The sequence below is a fragment of the Leuciscus leuciscus genome (genome assembly GCF_965113295.1).
Source record: "Leuciscus leuciscus genome assembly, chromosome: 7".
Taxonomy (NCBI): Eukaryota; Metazoa; Chordata; class Actinopteri; order Cypriniformes; family Leuciscidae; genus Leuciscus; species Leuciscus leuciscus.
This window is the reverse complement of record NC_138731.1, coordinates 22825934-22839714: the sequence shown is the minus strand read 5'-3', so window position 1 is coordinate 22839714 and position 13781 is coordinate 22825934. Positions and strand designations below refer to the sequence as shown.

At 35.9% G+C, this 13781-nt stretch overlaps 1 protein-coding gene across 1 annotated transcript in view; it reads left to right on the top strand.

Moving 5' to 3' along the window:
* Positions 1 to 13781, top strand: part of asic4a (acid-sensing (proton-gated) ion channel family member 4a) — a 102235-nt gene that overhangs the window by 76573 nt on the left and 11881 nt on the right. The gene's annotated exons all lie outside the window — the stretch shown is intronic.

Here is a 13781-nt window from a genome sequence, read left to right as displayed (position 1 = left end):
GTTTAAGAAGTCTGACTTAACCCCCCTGGAGTTGCCACCTCTGCACAAAGCATTACTACCAGACAAAGAGCAACTCAAGGAAGCTAAACTCATTGATCTATATATTCACTGTCCCCCACAACCAACTCCAACCACAACACACACACACACACACACACACACACGCAAAGCACATCAATAAAGGTGCATACCCTCTAAAAAAGTGCACTGTGTGTGTAAACCTCAAGGTGTAGCCTAGACCTTGAAGATTCATTGGGGTAGATTGATTGCTGTGCATTTCACCTCAGGGATGCCATGACAATCTAGATGATTTTCTGTTTTAAAGGCGAAGTGTGTTGTTTGTGCACCACTGGCATCACCGAACAGAATTGTAAATATAATGCCTGTTTTCAAACAGGTTTCACAAATAGGCCTAATCCTTCCATCAGTTTTAGTTACATTTGACCTTTTTCTATTATTATAATTTTTTGTTTCATATATTTGTGCTGCCAAAGTGTTAAATTAGGGCCATCTTGTGTTATCGCTAGTGACATTTTCATATTTGATTGCAAGTATGTTATGCAATTTATAACCGTTACAATGCATTCTGTATCAACAGCAAATTTTTTATTGAAAATTTTAATTTTAAAGATTTAGAGTCATGAAAATATATTTTAGTTCAGTTTCAGTGTTTCTAATTGCAATATTTTATTATTATTTTTATTGTTAGGGATGCTTTTTAATATTACCATCAGCCTTGTTATTGTTAACTAAAACTATTAAAAATGGGTTTCTTTATTGATTAAAAAACTAAAATTAAAATAAAAATAAATTAAAGTTAAATATAAAAAAAAATTATGAAAATGACAGAAGCATAATACAATGACTAAAACTTAAACTAAAGGTAAAATGAAAACTGAAAATATAAAAACAAGAGCAAGGTAAATAATAGCAAATGTTAAAACGTGCAAGGTGACCTTAAGGACATTAAAGCTGATTCATTAAACCTTGAATTGAATGCCATACCAGACCTCTAGACCATGATTAATTATGTTCCTTCATCTCAGGCACCAAACAGTCACATAAAATTCTGTCATCTCCCCTTTTACAGGACAGTATGTCCACATCAAGAGACAGAGATAGACAGTGAGAGAGAGAAGAGCTCGCATCTGTCTGACAGCTTGGTAATTTATTTTGTCTCGCATTCTAAATCAAATTTTTATGGATATCCAGACCTCTGTCCTTTGTTTATTCGCCAGTCGAAATAGATTCCGGTTATTACCAAAAAGAAATTCGCCAGAGACTAATTGATACAGTTAAACATTTTTAAAATGACAAAATCCCTCTGACTTACAAATTCATGCCCTCACTATTTACATGTAATGGACCTGTGTATCAAGATTACCATATCAAAGAATTAACTCACAGCATTTTCATATCTCACCGCCAACACTCTTTGCTGTTTACATATATAATGTGTGCTATTGGGAATTGTTAATGCATTCAGTGATGAAATGCAATGTTTTGTATTCTGCTGTGATTAGGTTCAGCTTTGCAAAAGCTGTCAGCTGCTGTGGTGGGTACCGGGGGATATATTTCCATTTCTCTGGTCCCCTGTTTCACGACCTTGAGATTTGATTGAAAAAATAATCAAAACAAGATCAAACTCTCTGGAATTCAACATGACTCTGACTCTCACCCTGCTCGGAGTTCACAGCTCCATTATGAATTTGAGTGGCGCATCAGATTAATTGAACAAAATCTTAATTTCATTCAGTCCAAATGAAGGGGAAGATATTGAAGCATGTTGCTCAGCTCGCTCAGCTCAGGACCGTCTGGGGCTCATAAGGTGAATCAATCAATTAACTTCCCTCTCATGTCAGTGTATGAAGGAAAAAAATAATTCCAAGAATGGGGTTTAAGTTATCAGCGAGGGCATCCGTGTCACTTATACCCCTCTAGATTGCACAGCGCACAGGTGGAATCAGGGCTAACCAGCACGTGTCATTGCGACTGCATATGCACAATCATAAAGAACCTTTAGAAAATGAAAAATTCAAATGATGTTTGCGCCGAATGCAAATGCCAAGCAACAGGCAATTTTTTTCAGATGCACATTATTTGACACCCTCTTGGCTAGGAATAGTTCAGGGCTATTGACGCATGTTAATAACACATGAATTAGACTGGAAGAGAGACTGTTTTTACAGTGGTAAATGGGAGGAGATTGGTATCCACCTTCATTTTTGTTGACACCAAAACACAGTCTTTTTTTTCTGTTTGCATTCCTTTTAAATATCTTACCTAACAAGAGACGTGTTCCATCCTTTGTTGTATTTCCTATTGAAACACAAAGGGTACATATTTTACAACTCACAATAATGTCTTTGTATATAGCAAAAGTCTTTATTTATTAATTTATTTAGTTTCTTATCTGAAACTTTCTCATAATTAACTTCTTTTTTTTTTTTCTTTTTTTTTTACTCTGAGGCTGAAAAAAACTTCCTTAACAATCACAAGAGCCTTTGATTGGACAAAAAATGTGTAGTGCAAGATAAGCCATCAATATTTCTGTTCTGTTGTCGCAGGAAAGAAAGGTTGTGCATTTTAAATGTGCTTATCTGCTTAAAGCTATTCTCACCAAGGCTGCATTTATTTGATCAAAGCAGTTATATCAACACATTCTCAAATATTATTACAATTTAAAATAACTCATAATAACTCAAAATATAAAATAATATATTTTAAAATGTAATTTATTTCTGTGATGGTAAAGCTGGATTTTCAGTCTCCAGTCTTCAGTGTCACATGATCCTTTAGAAACCATTCCAATATTCTGATCTGCTTTTATTATTATTATCAATGCTGAAAACAGTTGTGCTGCTTAATATTTTTGTGGAAACTGTGATGATTTTTCCCCAGATTCTTTAATGAATAGAAAGAACAGCATTTCTTTGAAATTCAATAAAAAAAATCCATAAAATTGAATGCATCATTGCTTAATACAATTTCTTTCAAAACAAACAAACAAACAAACAAACATCTTACTGACTCCAAATAAAAAATTGAGTGGCACCACTCCAGCTGGATATTATTTCATAAAATAAAAAAAAAATGTAAGAAAGAAAAATACAAGACAGAACATAAACATATTTCAAATGTCTATTCCTCTTCCATTTGTCTGCTATGCTTAGGACTCCAGGAATCATTTGAAAGCTTGTAAGAGGCTCTGATGTTGAATCTTGTACTTTTGCCATACAATGCATCCGAAAAACATCTGTCACTCATTCAGCAGGGAATGAGGAAAAAAACGATCTAAGACATGTTTGCCAGATAAACTTGCAAATCAAGCAGCTGCAAGTCAGCAGTGTGAAACTTTTTAGACGTGTATTTGAGAAAGCTAAGCTTATTAGTTGCTCTTTATGGAAGGAGAGTATTGACCATCCATTTGGCCCTGATGCTGGGGAGCCAGAGTGGCCTTGCTGGAGTACCTTGCCATCTTGTGATCCCAATTTGGCAAGCATGGAGTCCACATGCCGAACATCTGCGAGGATGGCCCTGCTCCATACCACTAATAGCACACCAGCAGTTCTGATACATCTCTTCAGTTAGAAGATAGAGAGAAATGCAGGCAAAGTCCCATAATGGAGTTGGGAAAGCTCTGGAAGGACAGGCTGATATTTGTCACATCAAGTCAAACTTTCACGGTTTCCATTTTATTTGATTACATTGTAGTGTGCTCAATCACTTTTGACCTGGACTTTTCAGATCCCTATACTTTATTTTATTTATTTATTTGTTTTGTTTATACAGTATGTTATTTTGTGGCTATTGCACCACCTTGTGAATAAATCAAGTGTTGCATGTCTTATTTACATGAGAAAAGCGACTTTCATTACACTGTCCCACATACTTTTAAAACATCTCAAACCTGTTCGTCTAGTGTTGGCATGCTGTCTGTATCCAGAGGCTGTAAAAACATGAACATCCAGGGTAATTAATTCACTTATATTTTCCTACCATTTTAATATGAATAAGGTGTCATGCTGATAGCACCTAAGGAAGTTATTTGGCTTTCTTTCAGCTAAATCTCAGCGATCACAGATGAGGAGCGAGTGAAAGAGCTGTTCTGTAGTGTCAGACTGGATTGGTATTTGTTTGAGCCTCAGTTAGAAATTGAAAGCAGGTAAAATGCAGGCTTATGTTAATAAGAAAGGAAACAAAGTACGTCTCAAATACATGTTTGCTTATTTGCAGACACGGTCAACAATCACTGAGTGGTAAAGTATGTGGAGAAAAGGAGACAAGTGAATCCAAACATGGCCCATATGGCAGACGGTTAATAAAAAAAAATTAATTCTGAAGGTCTGCCGAGCCACACAAGCCGCAGCTGCAAATTTCCCCAGTCAGCTGAGCCACGGTTGAGGCTATCAAGTAAAATAGTTTATCTGACCACCCTCAGGCAGAGAGTGTATCATCAGTTCTCAAAAATATGTAGTGTAGCACTGTGTCTACAGTAAACAGATGACATATGTGATAGCAGTACAACATTCAAAACTCATAGTCTGTAATATTTGGGAAAAGCTGAAAAAAAAAAAAGAGGTCTATGGATAACCCTTTAGAGAGTTAAAGTTAGAGCTGTACTTTATTGTCCTTTTTCAGGAAATTTGTCTTGGACTCAAAGCTGCATTATAGTACACAACATACAACACACGACAACAACATTATAAAGGGAAAAAACATTCAAAAGAATTCATAAAAATTACTACATCTCACAATTTAAAATATTAATAGATGTAGCCATAAATCATTTTTTTGTAATGGTTGCTTTTACATAGTGGAACTCAAACTCCCTCCTAGTGGAACTCCTTTACTTTTATTCAGTATATACAACTAATATATATGACCATTTAAAAGTCTGGGGGGTTTTAATGTTTAAATTTTAATGTTTTTGCAGGATGCCACTTCTGCTCACTAAGGCTGCATATATTTGACTTGAAATACAGTAAAAACAGTAATATTGTGGAAAATGTCTATTTTAATATATTTCTAAATGTAATTTATCCCTGCGATGGTAAAGCTGAATTTTCAGCATCATTACTCCAGTTTTCAGTGTCACATGATCCTTCAGAAATCATTCTAATATGCTGATTTGGTGCTCAAGTAACATTTATTATTATTATCAGTGTTGAAAACAGTTGTGCTGCTTAATATTTTTGTGGAAACCTTAATCTTTTTTCCATTTTTTTTTTTCAAGATTCTTTAATCTTTAAAGGGGGAATTTTCAATTCTTTCAAAAGGTTGAAAATAACAGCATTTATGTGATACAGAAATGTTTTGTTACATTAAAAAGGGTTTTACTGTCGCTTTTAATCAGTTTGCATCAAAATTATTCTTAAAAAAGGCTTATTGACCCCAAACTTTTGAACAGTATGTTTCTCTCTGGAGTGCAGAGAGAGAGGTACTTTAGTTTATATTTGTGGTCGGGGTCAGGAGAGTCGCGGCCATCCGCAGTTCTGTTGCAAACTGGCATGTTCCAACATGTAGACAGAGGAAGGAAGCTTACCTCGGGGTCCCTTGAGATTATCAGCTATGTGCCTTTTAATGGTGCGGCAGCACAGAGGGATGCTTCAGCGTTTCATCCGCTTCGCTTTTCAGTCTCTCTGGAGGTCTGAGTGATAGTGTTGAGGAGGACAGCGGCAGTTTGAGAATAAGCCATGGTGACATCCCACCTTGAAGAAGAGTGCAGGAGTCAAACACATCCACACATCTAAATCTACCATAGGCATACCTGCTAGCTATGAACCAAAAGCATTTGCTTGGCATTTGTATTTACCTAAAGATTACATAAAAGCATGTAAATGCATTGTAAGTGCCTGATTTTTATTTTCACAAACTGTGCAAAGATTGAGAGCAGCATGCCACAGATGCTTTCAATAGCTTGTTTTAACCCGAAATATTCCTTTAATGAGGCACAATGTTTCGGCCAGTATTCTCAGTTTATAGCATTGTAATGGAAAGCTTTGATGCTATCTTGAAGGGATTTCTCCATTATATTATTATCACACTCCCATGCTCCCTTAGACCTTGAAATGTTTGACTGATAGACCTCTTTACTGTGATTACTTGATGTATTTTTCAGCTTATGAACAATCACAATAGAGAGGCTCTTCTCACTGGAGAGGGACATACTTTTGTGTTGACGTGTCCTATGTGAGTGTCAGATTGTGTCGGATCTGTGAGCATTTCCACCTCAGATTGATGCAGAAAGATAAAGAACTGTGATAATCCTCTCAGAACAAGTGTAAAACGGTGTCGATGAGTCCTCGAGACATGGCCCATTTTTCTGCATGGTGTGCATGAGGGATAAGCTGCTTAGGAAAAGATACTGCCAGTCAGTTGTTTAATGAAGTTAAGAATTGATACAATAAATATAACGTGTTTGATAGCCTGCCAAAGAGATACCGTAGATGCAGAGTTGAGCGGCTGCCCACGAGAGCTGAACTAATGGAGCGTAATGCTGTACGGCACTTTCTGGCTCAACTGTTTAGTCTGACTGTTTAAAAGTCTCCACCGTTTACTCTGAAGATTTTGATATGTTAGGTAAAAGAAAGACTAGCACTCTCCTCTAAAACCTAGTGAGCTGCCTATAGAGGCAGTATTTTAAGACATAACATTTAATAATAAGACTATTTCACACAATATTTATATCTGCTATGCATTTCTTTAATGTATTGACATGTTAATGTCAAAATCAATTGCAATTCGAGTTTTCTGCACTAGTGTTGTAGCTGCCTAAAACATCACGTTTTCAGCAATTTTTTAAGGTATAGCCTCGCATGAACCCATTGTAGCAAGACCATACAGTTTTGGTTTTGGTAAATATAAGAGTCATGACCTCTGTTTTCTGTTTCTGTTTATTTGTGGAAAAACATGTACAGTATATCCGTTCTAAACTACTGAATAATTGAACAACTGCTGCTCAGGGGTGTGTATGATCTCTGATCAAAGTCAGCATGAAATAGAAGTTTCAATCTTCTTTTCTTCCCCATTGTGATGTATATCCAAGTGTAACAGCTTCTCAAACAAGAACAAATGTAAGGCGGGACTTGATTTTGTCCATCATGACTTTATGGGATAAGTGGTTTGCTATTGTGAGTGGCATCACACCAGTAAACACAAGAAATGTCGCTGAGCAAGGTAGGGGAGTTATTTTGATTAAAATAATAAAAAAAAATTGTAAGGTTTGTTGCTGCCTCGAATTTTTAAGCGCAATCAACTTGGATGTTTAAGTCATTTCAACTTACATTACATTAAACTGACTTAAAAAAAGTATTTGAATCTTGTATAACTGAAAATATATATATATATTTTGGTGAGTTAATGCAATGTAAAAACATCTGTTGTCATAACTTATTGATATTATATTTTTTTACACTGTGGGACTACTACCAGATGTTTAATTCAATCCCACGTCATATTTCGGAGTTCATCCGGGTACAAGAACACACACATTTGTAAGGGTGGATTTCCTGCAGTGGTTCAAGCTGCAAGACTTCCGAATGACTAAAGAAATGTTATTAGCAAGATGGTAGAAATCTGTACATTTGTCTATTCCACCCACTGCTACATATGACGGAAATAAGCGCAGTTACAATAGCTTAATATGTGGGAGAGCGTTGCTATAGAGAGTGACAATATTGTATTGCAATATGTACTTCAAAGTCAATACTAAATCAAACTATTTAACACATTAGTTGTAATTGAAAAGGTTTAATGACAAATACAAAATAGATGTATGAGATGGTGATAACTAATACCATTAATTGTACCCAGCATATATGAAAGATGTTATCTGATCTTACCAAGAGAGAGAGAGAGAGAGAGTAAGAGGAAAGAGTTACAAGAAGAGAGAGAGCCCCAAGAAAGGGACCCAGAGAATAAGAGAGCCAGAGCACCAAAAAGACAGAGCAATCTTCAATCTTCTTCTCTCCTTTCCTGACCATGTGACTAAAACCCAGATGTGAGACATTCAAATTGACCAATCAGATACACTTCCCCCACTGTACTAAAGGTGTGACTATTCATAGACCCCCAAAGTACACACATATTGGCCTACAGGCCTTGATCACTAACTGTGTCTTTGGGAACCCCAAATGCTCCTTGTGGTAGAAAGAGAGGGTAGAAAAACAGTCAAGCAAATGTCTTTGTTCGTTTCAAATATCTTGGATTATTTCAATTCTACGCATTCTTCAAAAATTGTGTTTTTATTCTATTGACAAACTAAAAGTTGTAAAAACAAATTAAATATAGTAGGCCTATAATGAAAGATATAGATTGCTCTGCATGTTAGATTAATATTTTGCCCAAGAACATGATATACACTATCAATACAGACTCTATTTAAGTCCATGATATACTAACAAGAAACTATGCTTAAGCACTTGTCAAGAGTGGGTTTCCCGAAACACAAAATTGTTGAACCATGTTGCTCATGATGAAACTTGCGAACATAGTTGAATAAAAATGCTTTTGGAAAAAGCACCCCATATTGTTTACAAGGGCAACTTTAAATTCTACTAATTTAACATTGAAATTCAGTCAGCAATAGTACTGTACATTGCAGATATATCTCTTGGGTTAATGGTTAAATCACCATATTGTCAATCAAAGCACCACATTTTATATGACCAGGGAATGACTGATACATTTTATACTCTAAAGCACTCTGATCCTTACAAATTTCTTATGAGGCAGTTAGCTCAAATCCTTCAAACACCAGAGCTGAATTTATACTCAGAGTCTGTCCACCAACTCACATCCTGCATGTTAAGAAACTGAAGTTCTCATGTAGCTTCCCTGGATAATTGAAGAACAGCCGAGAGTGGAATCTGTCAGATGCCTGCCATAAATGAGAGGCTTTGGGTTTTACTTCATCTTTGTGCAGAAATTCAGTGCAGGAAGAGAAAGACAGTAAAGGCACATCAAACTGAGTGGAAGGGGAAAGAAACAAAGCAATTTAGAGGGGAAATAGTAGCTGAGGACAGTTAATGGCCAGACATTAAGCCCAATTAAGTTGGATGTTAGTGAAAAGGGAAGATTTATGCAAATGCTTTGCAGTCAGGCGGTTGCAACAAAGGTTGCAACTGAAAGCTTGTGGGTTAGTGGTTCACTGTGAAATGGTTTCAAAGGTAAGCAAATATTGTATGTTTGTCACAACAAAATTATACTCCCCACCTCTGAACAGACTGCAATTTCAGCAAATTCATTACATTCAGATTAGCTTTAGATGGAAATTTGTTAAAAATGGACATTCTGTACTTATACAAGCATTTGTTTTGTAATGATATATTTACATTTGGGAAGAACAAATTCTTTCAATCCACTGATCTATATAAAATATTTTTAGATCAGTTTCAATCCATATATATATATATGTATATATATAAAATTATTGTTATTTTTTTTAAGCTTAATGTTTCCAAACGTTTAACCGGTAGTGTGTGTGTGTGTGTGTGTGTGTCTCTCTCTCTCTCTCTCGCTCTCTCTCTCTCTCTCTCTATATATATATATATATATAGAGAGAGAGAGAGAGACACACACACACACTACCGGTTAAACGTTTGGAAACATTAAGCTAAAAAAAAAAAAAAAAAAAAATGTTTTTGAAAGTAGTCTCTTAATCTCACCAAGATTGTATTTATTTGACCAAAAATAAAACTGCTTAAATTTTTTTAATCAACCCCCCCTTTCAGAGTAGTTTCATTGTCAACGCCAACAGACATTATACAGTGAGTTGAATTTCAATACATTTTAGTATAATAAGAATGGTATTCTCTATGCAAGGTGCAACAAATTGCACTTTATGAAAAAAAGTATATAAATATGTAAAGGGAAAACTCTATAAAAACTGCCAGAAATAAAATAAAGTAAAATCAAATCCAAATTTGTATTGACAGCTAAATAAGTGCTTTATAAAATTATCGCTCTGAAACAATCTGTCAGAAAAATATAACACACAGCTGAAATGATAAATGTGTGATTTTCTTGCAAAACTAAAGTGTGATGAATATAGTTTACCAAAGAAAGCTTAAGTATTATGAAAATACATCGATAATTCTCTGGGAATTGTTTCTAAAGCACTCACAGGACAGCTTGCATGACTGAACAGGAATGTGTTTATTTCTTATAAATTAAACCACACACAAGGACATTTTGACATTACACCGGAAATTACATTTCACCATGGGGCATTTCTAATGAAACAAAGTTGACCAATATTGAATCGGGTTATCTGGAATGGAGTATTGTGTTGTTGTTGTTGTTGTTGTTGTTTATTCGTTTGTCAAGACTAAATAATAATTTAAATTGTTACAAAAAATACATAACTACTTTGTTCTTGGCACATTTTCTTTTTTTCTGCTCCAGACAGATAGCTTCGTTCTCAGACAGCAACATATTGTCGGCCCAGATCTGGCCGGATCTGGGCTGACACTATGTTGCTGTCGGGGTTTGGAAGCCATATGTCAAGACGCATGTTATAAAAAATATGTTTACATTAAATAGTGATATGCTACTTAAAGAATCTTTGAGAGCAAGGGGGCCCCCTGCTGGTTAGGGGGTCCTACGCACCTTGTGTAGTTTGCACATAGGGAAGACCGGTGTTGTGCTGCATTCTGTGACCCACTAAATTAATCCTAGTAGGCGCTGTATTGAGGCAATCCAACCTACTCCTAATCCCAATCCTAATCATAACAGTACCATCACTACAGCGCCTACTAGGGTCACAGAATTCAGCACAACACCGGCACTGTGGCTGAGAGACATTACAAAACATTACAAATATCACCCCCAAACCAGCAGAGGAATATCACTGCAAATGATCAGGCAAGAGCTTTAGGACCTGCCTTAATATTAGAAAAATCTTCCAGTGCTGGAGAGATCTCAGCAGGAAGGACTGAAAAAGGACACAGAGGTTGCGTTGTTTCTGCTTCATATGTGAGTAACATTGGTTTTGCTTTGTTTCACAGAAACAAGATATGCTTTTGTTGTATAACTTGTATTTATATAGTAACTGGACAGTTTTGAGTGCCATTGTTTGTCTGCTGGTGACTGACCACCAACTCTTCCTTTTTTGTTTGTTTCGTTCGTCGTCTTTGCTTTATTTTTCATGCAGCATTATTTTGCATCGCTTCAGCTCTTGCATTGCGTGTTCATGCATTTTGGGGGTGGCGAAAGGAAGGGAGAGGTGTGTTTGTTTGGGTTGATTTCAAATATCAACAGAAATTGCTTACTGCACCTTTAAGCAGCACTGTTTACACCAGATATTTAGCATTAAAATATACATTTTGGCCAGAAAAAATAAAAATAGAATATAATTTTTTGTGCTCTATGGGATCTAATAGACATATACTTTTTTTTGACAAAAATATTTAGATTTACATTTAAAAAATATCATAATAATCTGAATGCCCATAACTCATCAGACAGTGGCAGTTGTGCACCTGGAGGATGCAGTAACACACTAGGCTGTTTCTGGGAACAGACAAATGTTGGACTGTTTACCTTTGCTGACTTTGGGCAAGATGTTACAAGAGAAAATGGTCCATCAATCAGAGGCGCTCTGGGCACTGGGCTCTAAAGCAGAGAAATGAGGCAGAGGAGACTGTGCCAGCAGACATTTCCACTGCTGCATGATGGGAAAGCTTCCATTGCCCTACCAAAAAAAAAAAAAAAATCATTTGTGAACAAAGTGGACCGTCCCCTGAAAGTTGAAGTTTCAGAGCAAAATTGTGAAATGAGAGGTCTTTTCTTTCTATGCAGTCCCTTTGGTTTACTATCGGACCGGATTAGAGCAGCAATGGAAACTTAAACATGTCAATAAACAGGACTGGATCGATTGTTGCTGGACCTCTGTCTTCTCCACTGCCCCTTCTCACATTACTACACCTCATGTCACTCAAAAAGGCAGTTTGCACACCATCATGCTGAAAATCTGGCTTTGATGCTGACTAATATGACTACTTTAAATGCCATATTTAACATTTTGACCTTTTTAAATGTTCTTTCATTGGATTATACAATATATTTTGTATTTTGTATGCTTTACTTAATCATGTTGCATCACTGACACATTTGTGTGACACTTTATATGAGCTAAACAGTACGGCTATGGTGGTGTTTGTGTGTTTTCTGTTTGCAGTCTGATTATGTAAAATGATGTTTATATCCGTTTTCTTGTATCCCGTTTGACCAGCGTCTGCTTGTGAACACACTGGCTGTCTCCAGCCTTAATTACAGCTGTGTGGTGTGAGGCGTCCACAGCTGCAGCTGGCAATTACTGCACGCCCATATTGCTCGGAGAGCCCTGCTTTGATTCAGCACAGAGCCAGCTGATATCAGACTCCGCATGCAGGCTGCTAAATGAACAGCTATGTGTTACATACAAGTGTGGCCCCTAACGGTCCCTTTTCATCGGAACAAGCCTCGCTGATGGTGAAATTTGGTTGATTTATAAAAATATTTTTTATTGGCAGTCATTCTGATGAAAATATTGTCTTAAACCAGCATGAATTTATTTGTAGACACTCCATTTAATTCTAGTTTAAGTTTTAGTAACTTTGTGTGCTTTTGTCATTTAAAATTTTTTTTTTTATTATTATTATTTTATATATATATTTCTATTGCTTCAATTTGTTTTTATTTAAATTTCAGTAATTTTGCTTCTTCAACTTATATCCATTTTAAATAGACAAGAGTGGCTCAGACATTCTGCTAAATGCCTCGTAAGAGCCAACCTGATATGAGGTTGAATAAATGAGGACAGACTTTTAATTTTAATTTCATCCCATGCTGGGACCAGCATCCAAAATACAACATATGCTGGAGACCAGAGCTGTACTGGACTTTTGCCAAGAGACTTTCTAACATTTCTTTTTTTGTGCTTTCAGTTAATCCAACAAATCAAGCTTTGTTTCTATTTATGGTAGTGTTTCGATTTGGCATGTTAGCTAAAGATTGGAACTGAAAACGTTAAGAAGTAAAGGTCAGAAAGAATTGGGCTCCCAGGACTGATGTGAAGAGAACTTATTTCATGAAAATGTTTTATTGTGTCTGTGTTTTTTCCTGTATTTTGAGGTACTAGACAGCCACTAAGAGTTCTTCTTCATCCACCTGTGCTTTTAGTTGATACATTCTCTCCTGACATTTATTTGTCAGTGGTTTTGTCTTTTATTCTTGAGTATTTCATTACTGAGTCCTGTGCGTCAGGATGCATTGTACCTGAATAATAGTCTTTTTGTCACTTTTGCTTGAAGAGAGACAGGAACTATAAATAACAAATTGCATGCTTTTTATTTAATTATTTATTTATTTAGTGGTTGTGGTTTATGGAAGAATATTAAGTCCAATTTCAAAAGTTATTGCTTTTGATCTAGTCTACTCTTATCAATATTACCCGCGTGGAGCAATTATTTTTATGTGATGATTTCATTTTGGAGGCAGATATGTTTCTGAGGATGTGGACTATTCATTTTCCTCTTGTTTGAGGAACAAACGCATTGCATGCTAATGTAGTATGGATTGTAGAACTGTCTCACCTCTCTTCAAAATGAATATGACAGGAATGAGACAGAGAAAACATTGTTTGTTATGCCACCAAATACAAATGCCTACTGTCAGAGTGATACATTGTACAACTTTTAATTAATGTCTGATTTGGCTTTTCATATGAGCAGGAAAAGCATCACACTTTTGATGTTTAAAGTGGCCTTTTCCCCAATTAATCATAAACATATTAAAAA